The 16,993-nt window shown below is 43.3% G+C and overlaps 1 pseudogene; it reads right to left on the minus strand.

The window, feature by feature from the left end:
* Positions 1-11,250: 11,250 nt before the first annotated feature.
* LOC129393672 (glyceraldehyde-3-phosphate dehydrogenase-like) lies at positions 11,251-11,667 on the minus strand (annotated as a pseudogene).
* Between the last annotated feature and the right edge of the window lie 5,326 nt (positions 11,668-16,993).

A 16,993-nucleotide genomic window follows, 5' to 3' on the forward strand; every position in this document is an offset into this window, starting at 1 on the left:
ACCACACTTGGCCAAGTTTCAAGGTTTTAATCATTGGACCTGCTTCCCTCCGTTTGCCCAGCCTGAGAGGTGGTAGCTGCTTCCTCTGTGATATCTCAGACTTATTCCTTACACCTTCAGTTACCTGGTGAATATTATATGTAGTTAACAAGTCTTTGTGTTTAGTTCTCTCTTTTCATATTACTGGTGTTTCTGCTGGTCCCCTGATGGAACCCTAACTGATGTAATCCTGCTATGGTCTGAATGTGTACCCCCGTATTCATGGGCTGGAAACTTAATCCCCAATGCAACAGTGTTGGGAGGTGGGGCATTTTGGGAAGTGTTTAGGTCACGTGGGCTCCACCCCCATGAATGGATTGATGCCTCTATGAAAAGCGCTTGTGGGAAGGGGTTCACTCTCTCCCACTCTTCTGCCAAGTGAGGACACAGCAAGAAAGCCCTCACCAGAAGCCAGTGCCTCTGTCTTGGGCCTCCCAGCCTCCCTAACAATGAGAAATGCATTTCTGATCTTTATAAATTACCCAGTCTCAGGTATCCTGTTTTATAGCAGCACAAAATGGGCTAAGACAGCCACCTAGCCACTATCTCAAACCTCTAATGCCCTTGCCAGGTCCTGGGTTTAGCCCCAGACCCCTCATTTTAGGAAGAATGAGCTGGTCTTTCGTTTCATCCAGAAAATTGAAGCTGTTATAGGTGACCTCAAACATCGTCCTACCCCCACCACAATCTACAAACATTTCTGCAGCCAATTTCCTTTTGGTCAGCCTCAGAGGATAAAACATTTTTTTCCTCTTCAATTCCAAAACTTCCACAGGTCCTTTTGACTCCACCCCATTCCCATGTCCTGTGGAGCCCAGCTCTGAGCTCTCTGAGCTCATATCCTATCCCAGTTTTTTTTAGAGACAGGGTCTTGTTCAGTCACCCAGTCACCCAGGCTGGAGTGCAGTGGTGTGATCATGGCTCACTGCAGCCTCCACCACCTGGGCTCAAGTGATCCTCCCACCTCAGCCTCCAGAGTAGCTGGGACCACAGGCACACACCACCATGCCCAGCTGATTTTTTTATTTTTTGTAGAAATGGGGGTTTCACCATGTTGCCCAGGCTTGTCTCAAACTCCTGGGCTCAAAGAGTCCACCCACCTTGGCCTCCCAAAGTGCTGGGATTACAGGCGTGAGCCACTGGGGCCAGCCCTCTCCCAATTCTTAACACACTTCTTTCCGTCATTTCCAGGAGAAGTGACTAAGGGCAGGTCAAACCATTGGTGGATACTTCTCCCGCTCTGTCCTGCTAACTGTGTTCACACTCGTCCCATGCACATCCACCCATGAAAGCTCTGCAATCCTAGCATCTGGCTTCATGCCCCGCAGGAGGGAGGCAGGGAATTCCTATTCAGTGTGTGTCTGTTGAATGCCGAAGACATGCAGAGGAGTTACTCATGTGAACCTGGAACATCTGAGACAGGCCTCAGTTAATTTAGAAAGTTTATCTTGCCAAGGTTGAGGACACACCCATGACGCAGCCTCAGGAAGTCCTGAGGACATGTACCCAAGGTGGTCGGGGGACAGCTTAGTTTTATACATTTAGGGAGACATGAGACATCAATCAATATATGTAAGAAGTATATTGGTTTGGTCTGGAAAGGCGGGGCAACTTAAAGCAAAGGCAGGAAGACTCAGGTAACAGACAGGTGAGACACAAAGGGTTACATTCTTTAGAGTTTCTGATGAGCCTTTCCAAAGGAGGCAAATCAGATATGCATCTATCTCAGTGAGCAGAGGAGTGGCTTTGAATAGAATGGGAGGCAGGTTTGCCCTAAGCAGTTTCCAGCTTGAGTTTTCCTTAGTGATTTTAGGGGCCCAAGAGATTTTCCTTTCACATTTCTGAACTTTTTTTTTTTTTTTTGAGATGGAGTCTTGTTCCATCGCCCAGGCTGGACTGAAGTGGCGTGATCTCAGCTCACTGCAACCTCCGCCTCTTGGGTTCAAGCAATTCTCTTGTCTCAGCCTCCCGAGTAGCTGGGACTACAGGTGCCCACCACCATGCCTGGCTAATTTTTGTATTTTTCATAGAGACGGGGTTTCACCATGTTGGTCAGGTTGGTCTTGAACTCCTGACCTCAGGTAATCCACCCACCTCGGCCTCCCAAAGTGCTGGGATTACAGGTGTGAGCCACTATGCCTGCCCCCCACCACTTTTCTTTTGTAAAATCTGTCAGAGAAAGCATTTTGCAAAAAAAATGAGTCTCTGGACTCAGGCTTCATCTGATTTCTCATAGCTATGATGGTTTATTCCTAGATGGGTAAGTCCCAAAAGCTCATTTTTAGCAGGTTGTGAAGTCTCACATTCTGTGAAGAGAAAATAGCAGGGAGGAAGGGAGAAAAAACAACAACAAACAAAAGAACAATCCTAGAAAAATCGATATAAGCCACATTACTCTGAAGTCCATACATTAGTAGGCAGGTATGAAAGTGGCTTATGTACGTAAATAGGTTGCTGTTATTTTCTTCTGAAGTTCAAGTTGTCTGGCTTCAGTTTGCAGGGTTTTAAGAAAACACAGCTTAGTTTTCAGTGACTCTAAATTAGGAAAAATGGAAAAAAAGAAGGAAAAGAAATTGAAAACATTATTTTATGGACTTGTAGCCAAGAAAAATTAGAATTCAGTCTAAACTGTAGAAAATAATACAAATTGAAAAAAACGTTAGGCAGACTAGAATCTAACAACAGGTCTACTGTAGTTTTGAAACATAATTTTTCTCTCTCCAGTTTCCCATTTTTACTAAAGACAAAACATGGTGGGACTGGCTTGCTTTATTATACTTGGCCTAATTATTTGTATACAGTGCAGCAAGAATAATTATCTTTTACATAGGCTTTCCAATTGGCTTTGATGGAACTTTGTTCCATAGGAGGAATAGCAGATAAGACATTTTAAAAGCGAAGCCCAGCCATAGATTTGTGCCATCAAATATCTATGAGTTGGGTGAATTTCCCCTTCTCTTGAGGTCCCAACATAAACCTGGGGCTTCTGTGCCTGTCAGAAAGTGAATTCTGTACTTACACAGGTCAGAAAACCTGTACAGGGACTGTGTACACAAAATATGAGGCCAGTTTTTCCAAGGGCTTTATTGGCTCCACAAGTCAATTCCTTAAAAGAAAGCACACCATCCCAGTCAAAACCTTAGTAAAATAACCAATTTCTCCAATTGTGTCCTATTGCGAAAGAAAACAGATTCTTATGGCACTTATGCAAATAACTATACTGCCATAAATTAAGAATACTCACAAATAGTTTCCAAATTTTGGAGAAACCAGGTAGAGAGAAACAAATATGCTCCCAATTCTGGTAACAGTATACTTTACTCAATTGTTAAAAGCTGTAAATAGCTTTAGTTTTCATAATTCTAAAAAACAAAACAAAGTATTAGCAATGTTTTAAGCAAAAAGATCAAAAAGATTAGTTTTCTATTGGTTCAGTTAATTCAGTTAACTCCTGTTCTGTTTGATAGTCATAAACATTTCAGCTCTCCATGAGAGTTCTGAAAGTTTATTCCTTTATTCCAATGTCACAGTTTCCAAAGTTATCAGCAAAACTGCATTTAAGTGCACCTGTTAGAGTCCTATAACTGATTATAAACCCACCTTTTAAAGAGGGTTTACAACAAGATAAACAAGAGAATTGTCTGTGGATGAAAAAAGTTTTAAGGCAGCCACAGTTAAAAGACACAATTGACAAGGAAATGTGTTACCTCTGTGACACACAATAATTTTAACAACACTTATGACTATTACTGATAATGTACACTAAGTTATATCAGAAATACAGGAGTTTCCCATAATTTTGGAACACATACCAGTAACATATTTATACAAATACAGCCCAAAGAAAACCAAACACCATTTCATATTTGACACTTCCTGTATAATTTTTATACCAAAATAAGCCAAATTTTGTCATTTTTGGACTTAGGGAAACTAATGTCTTAAAGGATTAATTAGGTTAGAAAAAGACATAATTTATAATTTGATTTTGGAAAGTTTGTCAAATATAAAGGGTTTAAAACACTTGGTATTACAAAATAGGATTACAGGTCATTGTGAGGTCATTTATTTAACCAAAGTGATAATTCAAGCATTTCAGAAAAAGCGAAAACCTTCATTCTTTGAGAGAGGAGATCTAATTTTCTTTTCTTTTTTTTTTTGAGACAGAGTCTCACTCTGTCACCCAGGCTGGAGTGCAGTGGCATGACCTCGGCTCACTGCAAGCTCCACCTCCTGGGTTCACGCCATTTTCCTGCCTCAGCCTCCTGAGTTGGGACTACAGGCGCATGCCACCATGCCCAGCTAGTTTTTGTATTTTTAGTAGAGATGGGGTTTCACCATGTTAGCCAGGATGGTCTCGATCTCCTGACCTTGTGATCCATCCGCCTCAGCCTCCCAAAGTGCTGGGATTACAGGCGTGAGCCACCACGCCCGGTGAGGAGATTTAATTTTCTAAAGAAGAAGCTCTAATAAAAACAGCATGAAGCAAATTACATTTGTTTTTCAAAATTTTGTAAGCAATCTACAAGATTTAACCTTGATTATAAAATATAACTTCTGTAAGCCTTTTATAAACTTTATTAAGAAGTTGGTTAATGCTTCAAGAAAACCTTGCTAATCTGACACAGCAGTCCATGTACTGGTTTCGCATTAGTGTGCCCTTGACATTAATAATTAATTTATAGAGAAACAGAACTTATTTTATCTTTCAAAATCAGCCCTTACAATCTTAGGCGCCCACCTCTTCTGTGATAGTCCCTGGGCCCTGAGGAGTTGAATAACTTTAATTTCTTGCCCTGTGTCTCAGGAATGCAATTTGTTTTGATTGGCATCTTCTATGGGGCCTGAAGATGAGGCTTTTATTGCTGTCAATGTTTAAGATTTAGCAGGACTTGGTGTCCTTTTTAGACCCAGGAGTTACAGCCTTGAAACTCAATGTAACAATGTACATACAGGAAGATACATGGAGGTAATAACCTTAATTAAAAAAAAATTTTATCTCTGTTTTTTTCCTAAGCAAACCAAAACTTAATAATAACATGATAACTTGATTATATAAAAGTTTTTGTTTTTCTTTTTAATATAAATCCTCTTATTGTGACTTACACTATTAATGACATGATCAGACTTTCTGATTTGTTCTCAACATCCCTCCTTTTTAGATAACCAGTTATTTTATTTTAGGACTAAATTTACCATACAAGATTCTTTCTTATATAAAATTATTTCTCTTTAAGCTTTTTTACCTCAAAAAAGAAAACCTCCTTATTTTTATAACTTTCTTTACATCTCTTTTTATTCCTGGTTCCTTTCACCTTGTTTTATATATAACCTTTAAATAAGCTTTGAATTAGACAAAACTTGTTCACTTTTTTTTTTTTAAAGGACACACTTTTTTATTTAGTAAGAATGTTTTCCCACAATATATATTTATTGGAAAATACCCAAATAATGAAATAGCTATTATTTAATTTAATATAACTTTATATTATAAATTATGATCAGTTTATCTACAAGTATTTATTCCATTACATTTATCTAATTGTTTTATTTGTTTACCTAGATTATTTATGAAAACTGTGATAGTCATGATTTAAAGTTATGAAATCACCATTGCAAAATTATAACTGAGACAGTGAAAAGATTTGACCTCACTGATTCCATATTGCTCTTAACCTCCAAGCTGTCCTTGTTCATTCCTGGGCATAGGCCGAACTAACTTTGGGAGGAACTTAGTTTATAGTTTAGCTTTGAAACAAAAAGGGTAACAGTCCTTTCCCCAAAACAACCCTCCTTATTGTCTGCAGATCAGACTGCCTAAAGCCACAGGATTAGAAGTTATGGTAATCTTACTAAATTCAAGATAAAGCTATTTTCATTAAACTCATATCAATGTCTTCTTCATTAAAAATTACACAAGCAAAGATCATTCTGTTTTGGGCTGGGTTTATAGTTTTGTAACCCCTATGCCAAATTTGGCAGGGATAAGTATAAAATTGCTTGATTAATAAATGCAAACAAAAATGTATGCTGGGCAATTCTTAAGACATTTCTAATATTACTTTACCAATAATTTTAAAGCTAGCTTATTTATTAAAGATTTTACTTAAGTTACATAAACCTGAACAACAATTTGACTAGTCTTTTCTTTTTTAGTATCTAATTCAAGCGCTTTTAAAAAAGCCAATTAATTAGAGCTCTTTTATATATTTTTAGTAGTGAAACATTCTGTACACAACACATAAATACATATAAAAACATATTAGGCATGCCGATGGAAGTACATTTTATAGATTTATAAAGTCCCCCCCCTCCGCTTTTTTTCCTACCTTAGACTTTCAAATTCTTGATAACCTCTTTCACAACCCCAGGCAGTTGTTAGCTAAATAACCTTAAATTTGCACATTAAAGGAAACAACTCAGGTGAAAAGCAAATAGCAAAATTTACATCATAAAGTACAAAGAGAAAAAGTCTGGTGATGCTAGAGAGAGGCACTTTTATTTTTCTTTGACCCAAGTTAAACGTAAAAATTAGGGCCGGGCACGGTGGCTCACGCCTATAATCCCAGCACTTTGGGAGGCCGAGGCGGGTGGATCACAAAGTCAGGAGTTTGAGAACAGCCTGGCCAATATGGTGAAACGTCATCTCTACTAAAAATACAAAAATTAGCTGGGCGTGGTGGTGCGCTCCTGTAGTCCCAGCTACTCAGGAGGCTGGGCAGAAGAATCGCTTGAACCCAGGAAGTAGAGGTTGCAATGAGCCGAGATCATGCCACTGCACTCCAGTCTAGGAAAGAGTGAGACTCCGTTTCAAAAAAAAATTAAACTACACTGTTCCTTAAAAACCCAAGAGCAGCCTCTGATACAATAACTATTTTAGTTAAAAAAAAAAAAATCAGGTGAAAACAAAATTCAGTCAAATAAGAAGAAAAAGAAAAAAAAAACTTTTGCTCAAAAAAAAGACAATGTCTTAGGAGACAAAAACAAACAAAAAAACCCCAAAACATGAAGGCCTTTCAAATACAAACATGCACACATGCACACACACACATGTTGGATGTTAGCCTTTTAATTAAGCTGACTTTTAACCATTGAGTTCCTTTACAAAAATTTTTTTAATCTTATTACCATATTTCAGCTAGGACAAAATGCTGCTAAACTAACATTGATCACACAAATTATACAATTTCTGAGTGTTCTTTGTGAAAGCAGAAATTAACACCAGCTGGTTGTTAAGTGCTAACTTTAGTCTTTTAAAAGGAAATTGCAAGACAATCTCAAACCAGTTTCTTTTTTTCTTTTTCTTTTTCTTTTTTTTTTTTTTTTTTTGAGATAGTCTGGCTCTGTCCCCCAGGCTGGAGTGCAGTGGCACCATCTTGGCTCACTGCAAGCTCTGCCTCCCGGGTTCATGACATTCTCCTGCCTCAGCCTCCCGAGTAGCTAGGACTACAGGCGCCCGCCACCACGCCCTGCTAATTTTTTTGTATTTTTAGTAGAGACAGGGTTTCACCATGTTGGCCAGGATGGTCTCGAACTCCTGACCTCATGATCCGCCCATGTCGGCCTCCCAAAGTGCTAGGATTCCAGGCTTGAGCCACCGTGCCCGGCCTCAAACCAGTTTCTTACCTAGTGATGGGTCTCAGGCTATAGACTACTCTCTGCCATCCTAGGAGCAGGAAAAAAAAAACTCATCTTCCCTGTTGGAAGCGAGCTCAAACTACATAAAGGAGTTACCTGCCTTCTATCATCATGGAAGCAGAAAAACTTGCCTTCCTATTAGAAGCAAGTAAAACTAAAAATAAAAAATAAAAAAAAAAGAGGAGTTGTACAGCAAAATAAACTTTAGATCTTGACCAAATTTTAAGAGATCAGGGATTCTCTGGAGGGGGTGCTCTCAAACCTCAGCAAATTGTCCTATTGGCTTGAGCCATAAAGTTAGCTCATGCTGCTACCAAGAACCAATAGATTTGTCAAAGGTCAGGGGCACCTCCACTCAGAATCCCCTCGTGGTTACCATAATGTGAACCCATAAAATCTGAGACAGGTCTCAGTTAACTTAGAAAGTTTATTTTGCCAACGTTGAGGAAGCCCCTGTGACACAGCCTCAGGGAGTCCTAACGACATGTGCCCAAGGTGGTCAAGGCACAGTTTAGTTTTATACACTTAGGGAGACATGAGGCATCAATTGATATATGTAAGAAGTACATTGGTTCCATCTGTAAAGGCGGGACAACTTGAAGCGAAGGCAGGAATACTCAAAGAGGGGACGGAGCTCCCAGGTCACAGATGGGTGATACACAAACGGTACGTTCTTTAGAGTTTCTGATGAGCCTTTCCAAAGGAGGCAACTCAGATATGCATCTATCTCAGTGAGCAGAGGAGTGACTTTGAATAGAATAGGAGGCTGGTGGCCAGGTGCAGTGGCTCGCGCCTGTAATCCCAGCACTTTGGGAGGCCGACGTGGGCAGATCATGAGGTCAAGAGTTCGAGACCAGCCTGACCAACATGGTGGAACCCTCTCTGTACTAAAAATACAAAAATTAGCCGGGCATGGTGGCACACACCTGTTATCCCAGCTACTCAGGAGGCTGAGGCAGGAGAATCGCTTGAACCCGGGAGGCGGAGGTTGCAGTGAGCCAAGATCACGCCACCTCACACCAGCCTGGGCCACAGAGCAACACTCTTTCTAAAAATAATAATAATAATAATAATAGATCAATACTGATTCCTTAATTGTCACAAATATACCATACTAATGTAAGATGTTAATAAAAGGGGAAACTTAGTATGGGGTTTATGGAAAAATCTTCAAACTGTCTCTTCAATTTTTCTGTGAATCTAAAACTGCTTTAAAAGTAAAGCCTATTACCTATTAAAAAATTTTTTTTAGCCGGGTGTGGTGGCTCACGCCTCTAATCCTAGCACTTTGTGAGGCTGAGGTGGGCGGATCACATGAGGTCGGGAGTTCAAGACCAGCCTGACCAACATGGAGAAACCCTGTCTCTACTAAAAATACAAAATTAGCCAAGCGTGGTGGTGCATGCCTGTAATCCCAGCTAGTCGGGAGGCTGAGGCAGGAGAATCACTTGAACCCAGGAGGCAAAGGTTGTGGTGAGCCAAGATCGCGCCATTGCACTCCAGCCTGGGCAACAAGAGCAAAACTCCATCTCAAAAAAAAAAAAGAAAGAAAGAAAAAATTTTTTAAAGTAGACTCCTGGGCCTCCCTTCAGAATCTCAGGTAATGAGCCCCAGGACTGCACTTTAAACAAGTGTCTCCGAAGGTTCTTGCACACCCTAAAGTTTGAACACCATTTTAAGAATCTCAGCTGGGTGCCGTGGCTCACGCCTGTAATCCCAGCACTTTGGGAAGCTGAGGCGGGTGGATTGCCTGAGGTCAGGAGTTCGAGATCAGCCTGACCAACATGGTGGAACCCTGTCTCTACTAAAATTACAAAAATTAGGTGGGCGTGGTGGCGCATGCCTGTAATACCAGCTACTCGGAAGGCTGAGGCAGGAGAAACACTTGAACCCGGGAGGCAGAGGTTGCAGTGAGCTGAGATCACGCCATTGCACTCCAGCCTGGACAAGAGCCAAACTCCATCTCAAAAAAAAAAAAAGAATCTCTGCACAGAGTTAAGTTAGAAAGAATTGTTGCTGGCTGGGCGCGGTGGCTCATGCCTGTAATCCCAGCACTTTTGGAGACCGAGCCAGGCAGATCACAAGGTCAAAAGATCAAGACCATCCTGGCCAACATGGTGAAACCCCGTCTCTACTAAAAATACAAAAATTAGCTGGGCGTGGTGACACATGCCTGTAGTCCCAGCTACTCAGGAGGCTGAGATAGGAGAATTACTTGAATCTGGGAGTGGGAGGCTGCAGTGAGATGAGATTACACCACTGCACCACTCCAGCCTGGCAACAGAGTGAGCCTCTGTCACAAAAAAAAAAAAAAAAAAAAAAAAAGGAAAAGAAAAAGAAAAGAATTGTTGCTTACAGAGTGGATGTGTGCCTATCCGTCTGCTGCAGGCCTTCCCATGGCATTGTTTTGATTGCCCTATGTGTGTATCCACAGGAGCCAGCACTGAAGAATTGGGAGGGTCTTCAGCACAGTCCACACTCTGGGCTGCCTTTCTACAGCCCTCCATTCCCTGTGTTCCAGCATAAGGCTCTGGTGTGGCTCACCTCCAGGGGCAGTTATGTGCCCGTCAGTTTAGCACAGCCCGCATTCTTCCCCGTTGCTCCTAACACTTAGGGACTGTCATGACCATGTCTGTATTGTTAAAGTGTTGAACAAACCCATCCTCTGTATCTGTGTCACCATCAAAAGTGGAAAAATGCAAGGTAAATCAAGTGAGCCTGGGCCGGGCACAGTGGCTCATGCCTGTAATCCCAGCACATTGGGAGGCTGAGGTGGGCGGATCACTTGAGGTCAGGAGTTTTAGACCAGCCTGACTAACATGGTGAAACCCCGTCTCTACCCAAAATACAAAAATTAGTCAGGCATAGTAGCGCATGCCTGTAATCCCAGCTACTAGGGAGGGTGAGGCAGGAGAATTGCTTGAACCCAGGGGGCAGAGGTTGCAGTGAGCTGAGATCGTGCCACTGCACACCAGCCTGGGTGACAGAGTGAGACTCTGTCTCAAAAAAAGTCAAGGGAGCCTGTGTTTCTAGAATCTGGGAGACGGCACACCTTTAGTTGTGTAGGTGGAGACTATCACTAGGTGACGAGCATGAAAGCGAAGTTCATGTGTTGATTGTTTGCACCAGCCTGCTTCCCTCCTCGATGGCGCCTGTGGGTATCTGAGTGCGCCAGCTCCCATATGGACCTCAGGGCAGTGAGGGGTGCTGCACCCCCATTTGGACCTCAGGGCAGTGAGGGGTGCTGCAGTGATGATCAGGCCATAGGTGTATGCGGAAGGAAGAAGGTGGGAGAATGACTTCTTCCCCTCTGTTTTATCACCCCCTGGGAACGCCATGGAGAGTACCTCGACTCCCTAGAGAACTGGGATCCTGATGGAGCTAAGCCAGAAGCTGACTTTTTGGATGATCACACTGTTCTGGTTCTTTACTCCTAATTGCTGCTTTAGGAACAAACTGTCTCATGAGTATTCTGGCAGAAACAGACAGACTTGATTTTCAGAACCGTCTTTTCTTTTTTGCCAAGATTCAGAGTATGATTACTAAAATGATGATATTAATAGTAGCAAGCTCTTACTGCAGGCAGTACTTCTCATAGCTTTCACTCATCACATACATGGGGGCATCAGCAGAGGGGGCAGTGATGATGACCCTTTTGGCTCCCCCATCTAAGTGATCCCCAGCCTTCTCCATGGTGGCAAAGATGCTGGTGGCCGCCACAATATAATCAGTGCTGGCATGACCCCACTTGATTTGGGTGGGATCTCACTCCTGCGAGATGGTGATGGGATTGTCATTGATGGCAGGCTTCCCGTTCTCAGCCTTGATGGTGCCGTGGAACTTGCCATGAGCGGAATCATACTGGAACATGTAGACCATGTAGTTGAGGTCATTGATGGTGACAATATCCACTTTGCCAGAGTTGGCAGCCCTGGTGACCAGGCCCCCAATATGGCCAAATCTGTTTTTTCTGGCCTTCACCTTCACCATGGTGTCTCAGAGACACAGCTGGCACTGCTCAAGAAGATGCGGCTGTCTTGTCAAACAGGAGAAGCAGAGACCCAGAATAATTATTTAAATGATACATTTTATCTTAAGAATTCAGGTGGATTTTTTTCCTTCTCAATCCAACCTGTGGGTTAATTAGCAGATTGTGTTAGAGTCTCTTTTCCTTTCCATTAGAAGTCTGCAGTCAGGGGCCAGACCCTGTAAGTTGTCATCACAAAAAGTTCATGATCAATGAATGCTATACCTCTATTTTAGGGGTAGAGTCTCACATACCATTTAAACTCCATGATGTAAAGATAATATGGAAAATTGGAGAGGATTCAAAAACATTAGAATGACCAAAGTGTTGGAAAGTTACAGAAATATTTAGTCTGGAGTAGAAAAGGCTGAAAGGTGTTTGCAAAATTCACTTCAAATAGATGAATAAACGAATCAAGAGGATATTGAGCAGATGTTTTGGTTTTGTGGCTGATGGAGCAGATTTGGTTAAGGCCATTGCACAGAGCAGCTGCAAGGGACTAAAATTGAAGAGCCTCTGTACCAGGGATCAGGGCTGCACCCAACAGTGGGCAGGTTTTAGTTGGAAGAATGGATGGCGCACAAAGGGAGTGGTTTATTAAAGGAAACCCACCCAGATGGACACGTGGACATCAGAACTATTTAAAATTAGTGTCAGGATTCCACCATTCCTGGGCACATTCCTCCCTCCTTGGAGTCAAGTTTCCTCATGCAGGGTCCACCTGAGTCTCACTCTGTCTCCCTGTTGTGTTTGCACAGGGCAAACCCTCCTAAACCTGCTGGCTCAGAAAACCCAAGAGGTTATTATTTTGTGTCTTTTTGGACACTGGTGGGGGTACTCATTACTGAATAAATTCCCTTCTAAACAAATACTCCATCCCTAGCAGGCAGAAGGATATAAACATTTGGCAGATCAGCGCAATGATCTCACTTTAACATCTTAACCAACCCCAGCTTCTACAAATAGATGATATCATTGTAGCAATATAGGGGAGACTCTGCCAGCAGACTTTCTGAGACTCTCCTGGAACATAATTTGTCTTACAACACTTTTGGCAATCCCTTGGCCATGCTAGGGGGAGGGGTAGAGGGGAAGGAGAAGGGTGGGGTCTAGGGGTAAGAGGATAAGGAGATTAGGTAATTCAGCCTCATTTCCTTCCTTCCACTCAAAGGAGCCTCTGTAAAAGCTGAGGCTGCACCCACAACCTGGGAAAGGTGCAACCGTCACACACCCAGTGACAGGAGTGTCAGCAAACCACAGAGCGTGGCAGAGGGGGAGGGCAGCCAGGCTAAGTGTCCAGTGTTTGTAAAGTCTACACTTGTGCACAGTAACATCCTAAGCCTTCACATTCACTCACCAATCACTCGCCGACTCACCCAGAGCAACTTCCAGTCCTGCAAGCTCCATCCATGGTGATGGACGGTGATGGGCTATTTCCCCAATGTAGAAAGCAGATTCAAAAACAGATTCAAAAAAAACATAGCAAGGCACCTGCCCTCTGCAGGTGGACCATTTTTAATCTTTTATATCATATTTTTACTGCACCTTTTCTGTGTTTAGATACACACATACTTACCATTGTGTTACAATTGCCTACAGCATTCAGTACAGGCCCATGTTGTACAGGTTTATGGCCTGGAAGCAATGGGTTATATCATATAGCCTAGGTGTGTGGTAGGCTACACCCTCCAGGTTTGTGTAAATACACTCTGATGTTTACATGGTAACAAAAATGTCTTGCCTGGGACTAGAGGTAGAATAGGGAGATTAGGAAATTCAGCCTTACTGCCTTCTTTTCACCTGTAGGAGATGCTACTGGTGTCCCAACTGCATTCTCTTTGCCCACCCTGGAAGTAGTACCTAGCGCTTCAGTGGCAATTCTCATATAAGCACCCATGTCTCTCTGCCTGAGGGCTTTCTCTGGATACAGGGGTGTGCTTGGCCCATGCATAGAGCAGGCTGAAAGTGCCCAGGGGCTTATAACCCCCAGGAGAATCTCCTACTTGTATCTGAAACTTTTGTCTCAGAGTCTGCTTTTGGAGAGACCCAAATTGAAACAGATGGCAATAATATGAAATATTTTTAAGAATCTGAGTGATGAAGTTTAATGAAGTTCTAATTCTTTTAAAAAGTATCTCAAATATTCTGTTACATTTTGTTACTTTGCAGTAATTGTTCCACTGCACTGAAATCCTTTTCACCCAAATATGCAGCTGGAAATACTATAATAAATAACACAGCTCCCATTTTAAAGGAGGGCAAAGCCGGGCACGGTGGCTCACGCCTGTAGTCCCAGGCTTTAATCCCAGCACTCTGGGGGGCCTCAGCAGGAGGATCACTAAGCTCAGGAGTTTGAGACCAGCGTGGGCAACATAGTGAGACCCTGTCTCTACAACGAATAAGATAATTAGCTGGGTGTGGGAGCATGCACCCTGTAGTCCCAGCTACTTGGGAGGCTGAGGCATGAGGATTGCTTGAGCCCAGCAGGTCGGGCTGCAGTGAACCATGATCATGCCCCTGCATTCCAGCCTAGGTGACGGAGCGAGATCCTGTCTAAATATATAGATGTATATATCCCACAGTTCTGGAGGCTGGGAAGTCCAAGATCAAGGTACCAGCAAAGTCAGAGTCTGATGAGGGCTGGCTCTTTGTTTCCAGCTGTGCCTTCACATGGTGGGAGCGCAGAACAAGTGCCCTCAGGCCTCTTTTATAAGGGCACTGATCCTGTTCATGAGAGCTCTGTCCTCATGACCTAATCACCTTCCAGATGACCCACCTACCAGCACCACTGTACTGTGGGTTCCCTTTCAACATATGCATTCTGAGGGACACAAGCATTCAGACCAGAGCAACATGTAAAATGGAATAGGCTCCAGACCTGAAAGAATACAAACAGGCTTTTCACCCACATAATAAGCATGTGGCAAGATAGTCAAAGGTGGTTAGAATCGAGAACAATCTGGTTTTTGTGCAGCATTGTCTGCCACTATTGGACCTCATGTGATATCTCCCAATTCATTGTCGACAACCAAAAATACCCTATGAATTTCCAAACTACTCCCTGCTGAGTAAACATCCAAAGTGAAAACTATTGGATCATTGAAAAGATTTAACTACTCTTTTCAAAGATTCCAGACCCACTTTCTTTCTTTTTTATCTTTTTCTTAGAGAAGGGGGTCTCACTCTATGCCCAGGTTGGAGTGCAGTGGTGTGATTATGGCTCACTGCAGCTTTGAATTCCTGGGCTCAAGCAATCCTCCTGCCTCAGCCACCCAAGTAGCTGAGACTACAGGTGCACACAACCATGCCCGGCCAGTTTTTAAAATTTTTTATTTGTAGAGGTGAGGCCTTCCTATGTTTCCCAGGCTGGTCTCAAACTCCTGGCCTCAAGGGATCCTCCTACCTCAGCCTCCAAAATTGTGGGATTACAGGTGTTAGCCACTGTGCCCAGCCCTGTTTTCTAGTAAGTATTAGTTTATATGTATTATATGTTGAAAGTGGATTTGAAGCAGTGCAAAGTACATCTGAAGCCTATTTTATCCAAGGATTGACCACCAACCCTAGTGATTATCTACTGATTTCCCCAGAAGGCTGCTGCCGAGAATCTCTGGAGATTCGGAGATGGACTTCTCAGCCATAAAGTGGAACAGGATATCACCTCTATGCTGGGGGGACAGGAGATACCGTTTGTACACAGCTTGATACGTTGGAAGTTTGTGATTGTTTGTTGTTTTCGGCCTTCTCCACTACTTAGCAATTTTTAGGAAGAATTTCAGTCTATCTCAGCTATTCAGAAGGAGCACTGTACTAAAGGCAGGTGAAAGCAAGGGGAAGGTGGTTGTTCGGGATGCTTGGCCAACCATCTTCCCTCCTGCCTGAAAAAGACTCTCTCCTTTGACCAAAACTCCAGTCAGGCTTCTCTGAGTCCTCTGCTTGACTAGGCCCAATCTTGGGCTTTTCTCTCTGTCCTTGCAGAGCCCAGTGTGAGCAAGAATCCTGACCACCCTTGTTATCTGATCTACCTGGCCTGCCTTCAGCAGGAATCCTATCAGGTCTGTTTAGACAGAAACCCCCTTATCCTTGGGGCTTCCTCTTAGTAATTTTCCATGCGCTGCTTTCCACCCTGCTCCTTGATTATAAATCCCCGCATGTCCTTGGTAGAGTTGGTGTTGAGTTCAATTTCTCCCCACTGCAAGGCCCTGCAGTGCCCCTCTACCTATCACCATGGCCCCCTGGAATAAAGTCTGCTTTACCATCTGATATGGTTTGGCTGTGTCCTCGCCCAAATCTCATCTTGAAGTGTAATCCCGAGGTGTCTAGGGAGAGACCTGGTGGGAGGTGACTGGAGCATGGGAACAACCATGTTGTTCCCATGATAGTGAGTTCTCATGAGATCTGATGGTTTTACAAGGGGCTCTTCCCCCTTCACTCGGCACTTCTCTCTCCTGACACCTTGTGAAGGACGTGTTTGCTTCCCCTTCTGCCATGGTTGTAAGTTTCCTCAGGCCTCCGCAGCCATGTGGAACTGTGAGTCAATTAAAACTCTTTCCTTTATAAATTACCCAGTCTTGGCCGGGTGTGGTGGCTCACATCTGTAATCCCAGCACTTTGGGGGGCCGAGGCGGGTGGATCACCTGAGGTCAAGAGTTCGAGACCAGCCTGGTCAAAATAGTGAAACCCTGTCTCTACAAAAAATACAAAATTAGCCGGATGTGGTGGCGGGCGCCTGTAATCCCAGTTACTAGGGAGGCTGAGGCAGGAGAATCACTTGAACCCGGAAGGCGGAGGTTGCAGTGAGCTGAGATAGTGCCAGTGCACTCCAGCCTGGGCAACAAGAGTGAGACTCCATCTCAAAAAAATAAAAAATAGGCCGGGCGCGGTGGCTTACACCTGTAATCCCAGCACTTTGGGAGGCCGAGGCGGGTGGATCACGAGGTCAGGAGATCGGGACCATCCTGGCTAACATGGTGAAACCCCGTCTCTACTAAAAAATACAAAAAAAAATTAGCCGAGCGTGATGGCAGGCACCTGTAGTCCCAGCTACTGGGGAGGCTGAGGCAGGAGAATGGCGTGAACCTGAGAGGCGGAGCTTGCAGTGAGCGGAGATTGCGCCACTGCACTCCAGCCTGGGCGACAGAGCGAGACTCCGTCTCAAAAAAAAAAAAAAAATTAATTAAAAAATAAATCAATAAAAAAATTACCCAGTCTTGGGTATTTATAGCAGTGTGAGAACAGACTATTGCACCACATTGAACAAGTGTCATGAATAATTTTTTCTTTAACCTTACC

The sequence above is a fragment of the Pan paniscus genome, chromosome 14 (assembly GCF_029289425.2).
Source record: "Pan paniscus chromosome 14, NHGRI_mPanPan1-v2.0_pri, whole genome shotgun sequence".
In the NCBI taxonomy this organism is placed as follows: Eukaryota; Metazoa; Chordata; class Mammalia; order Primates; family Hominidae; genus Pan; species Pan paniscus.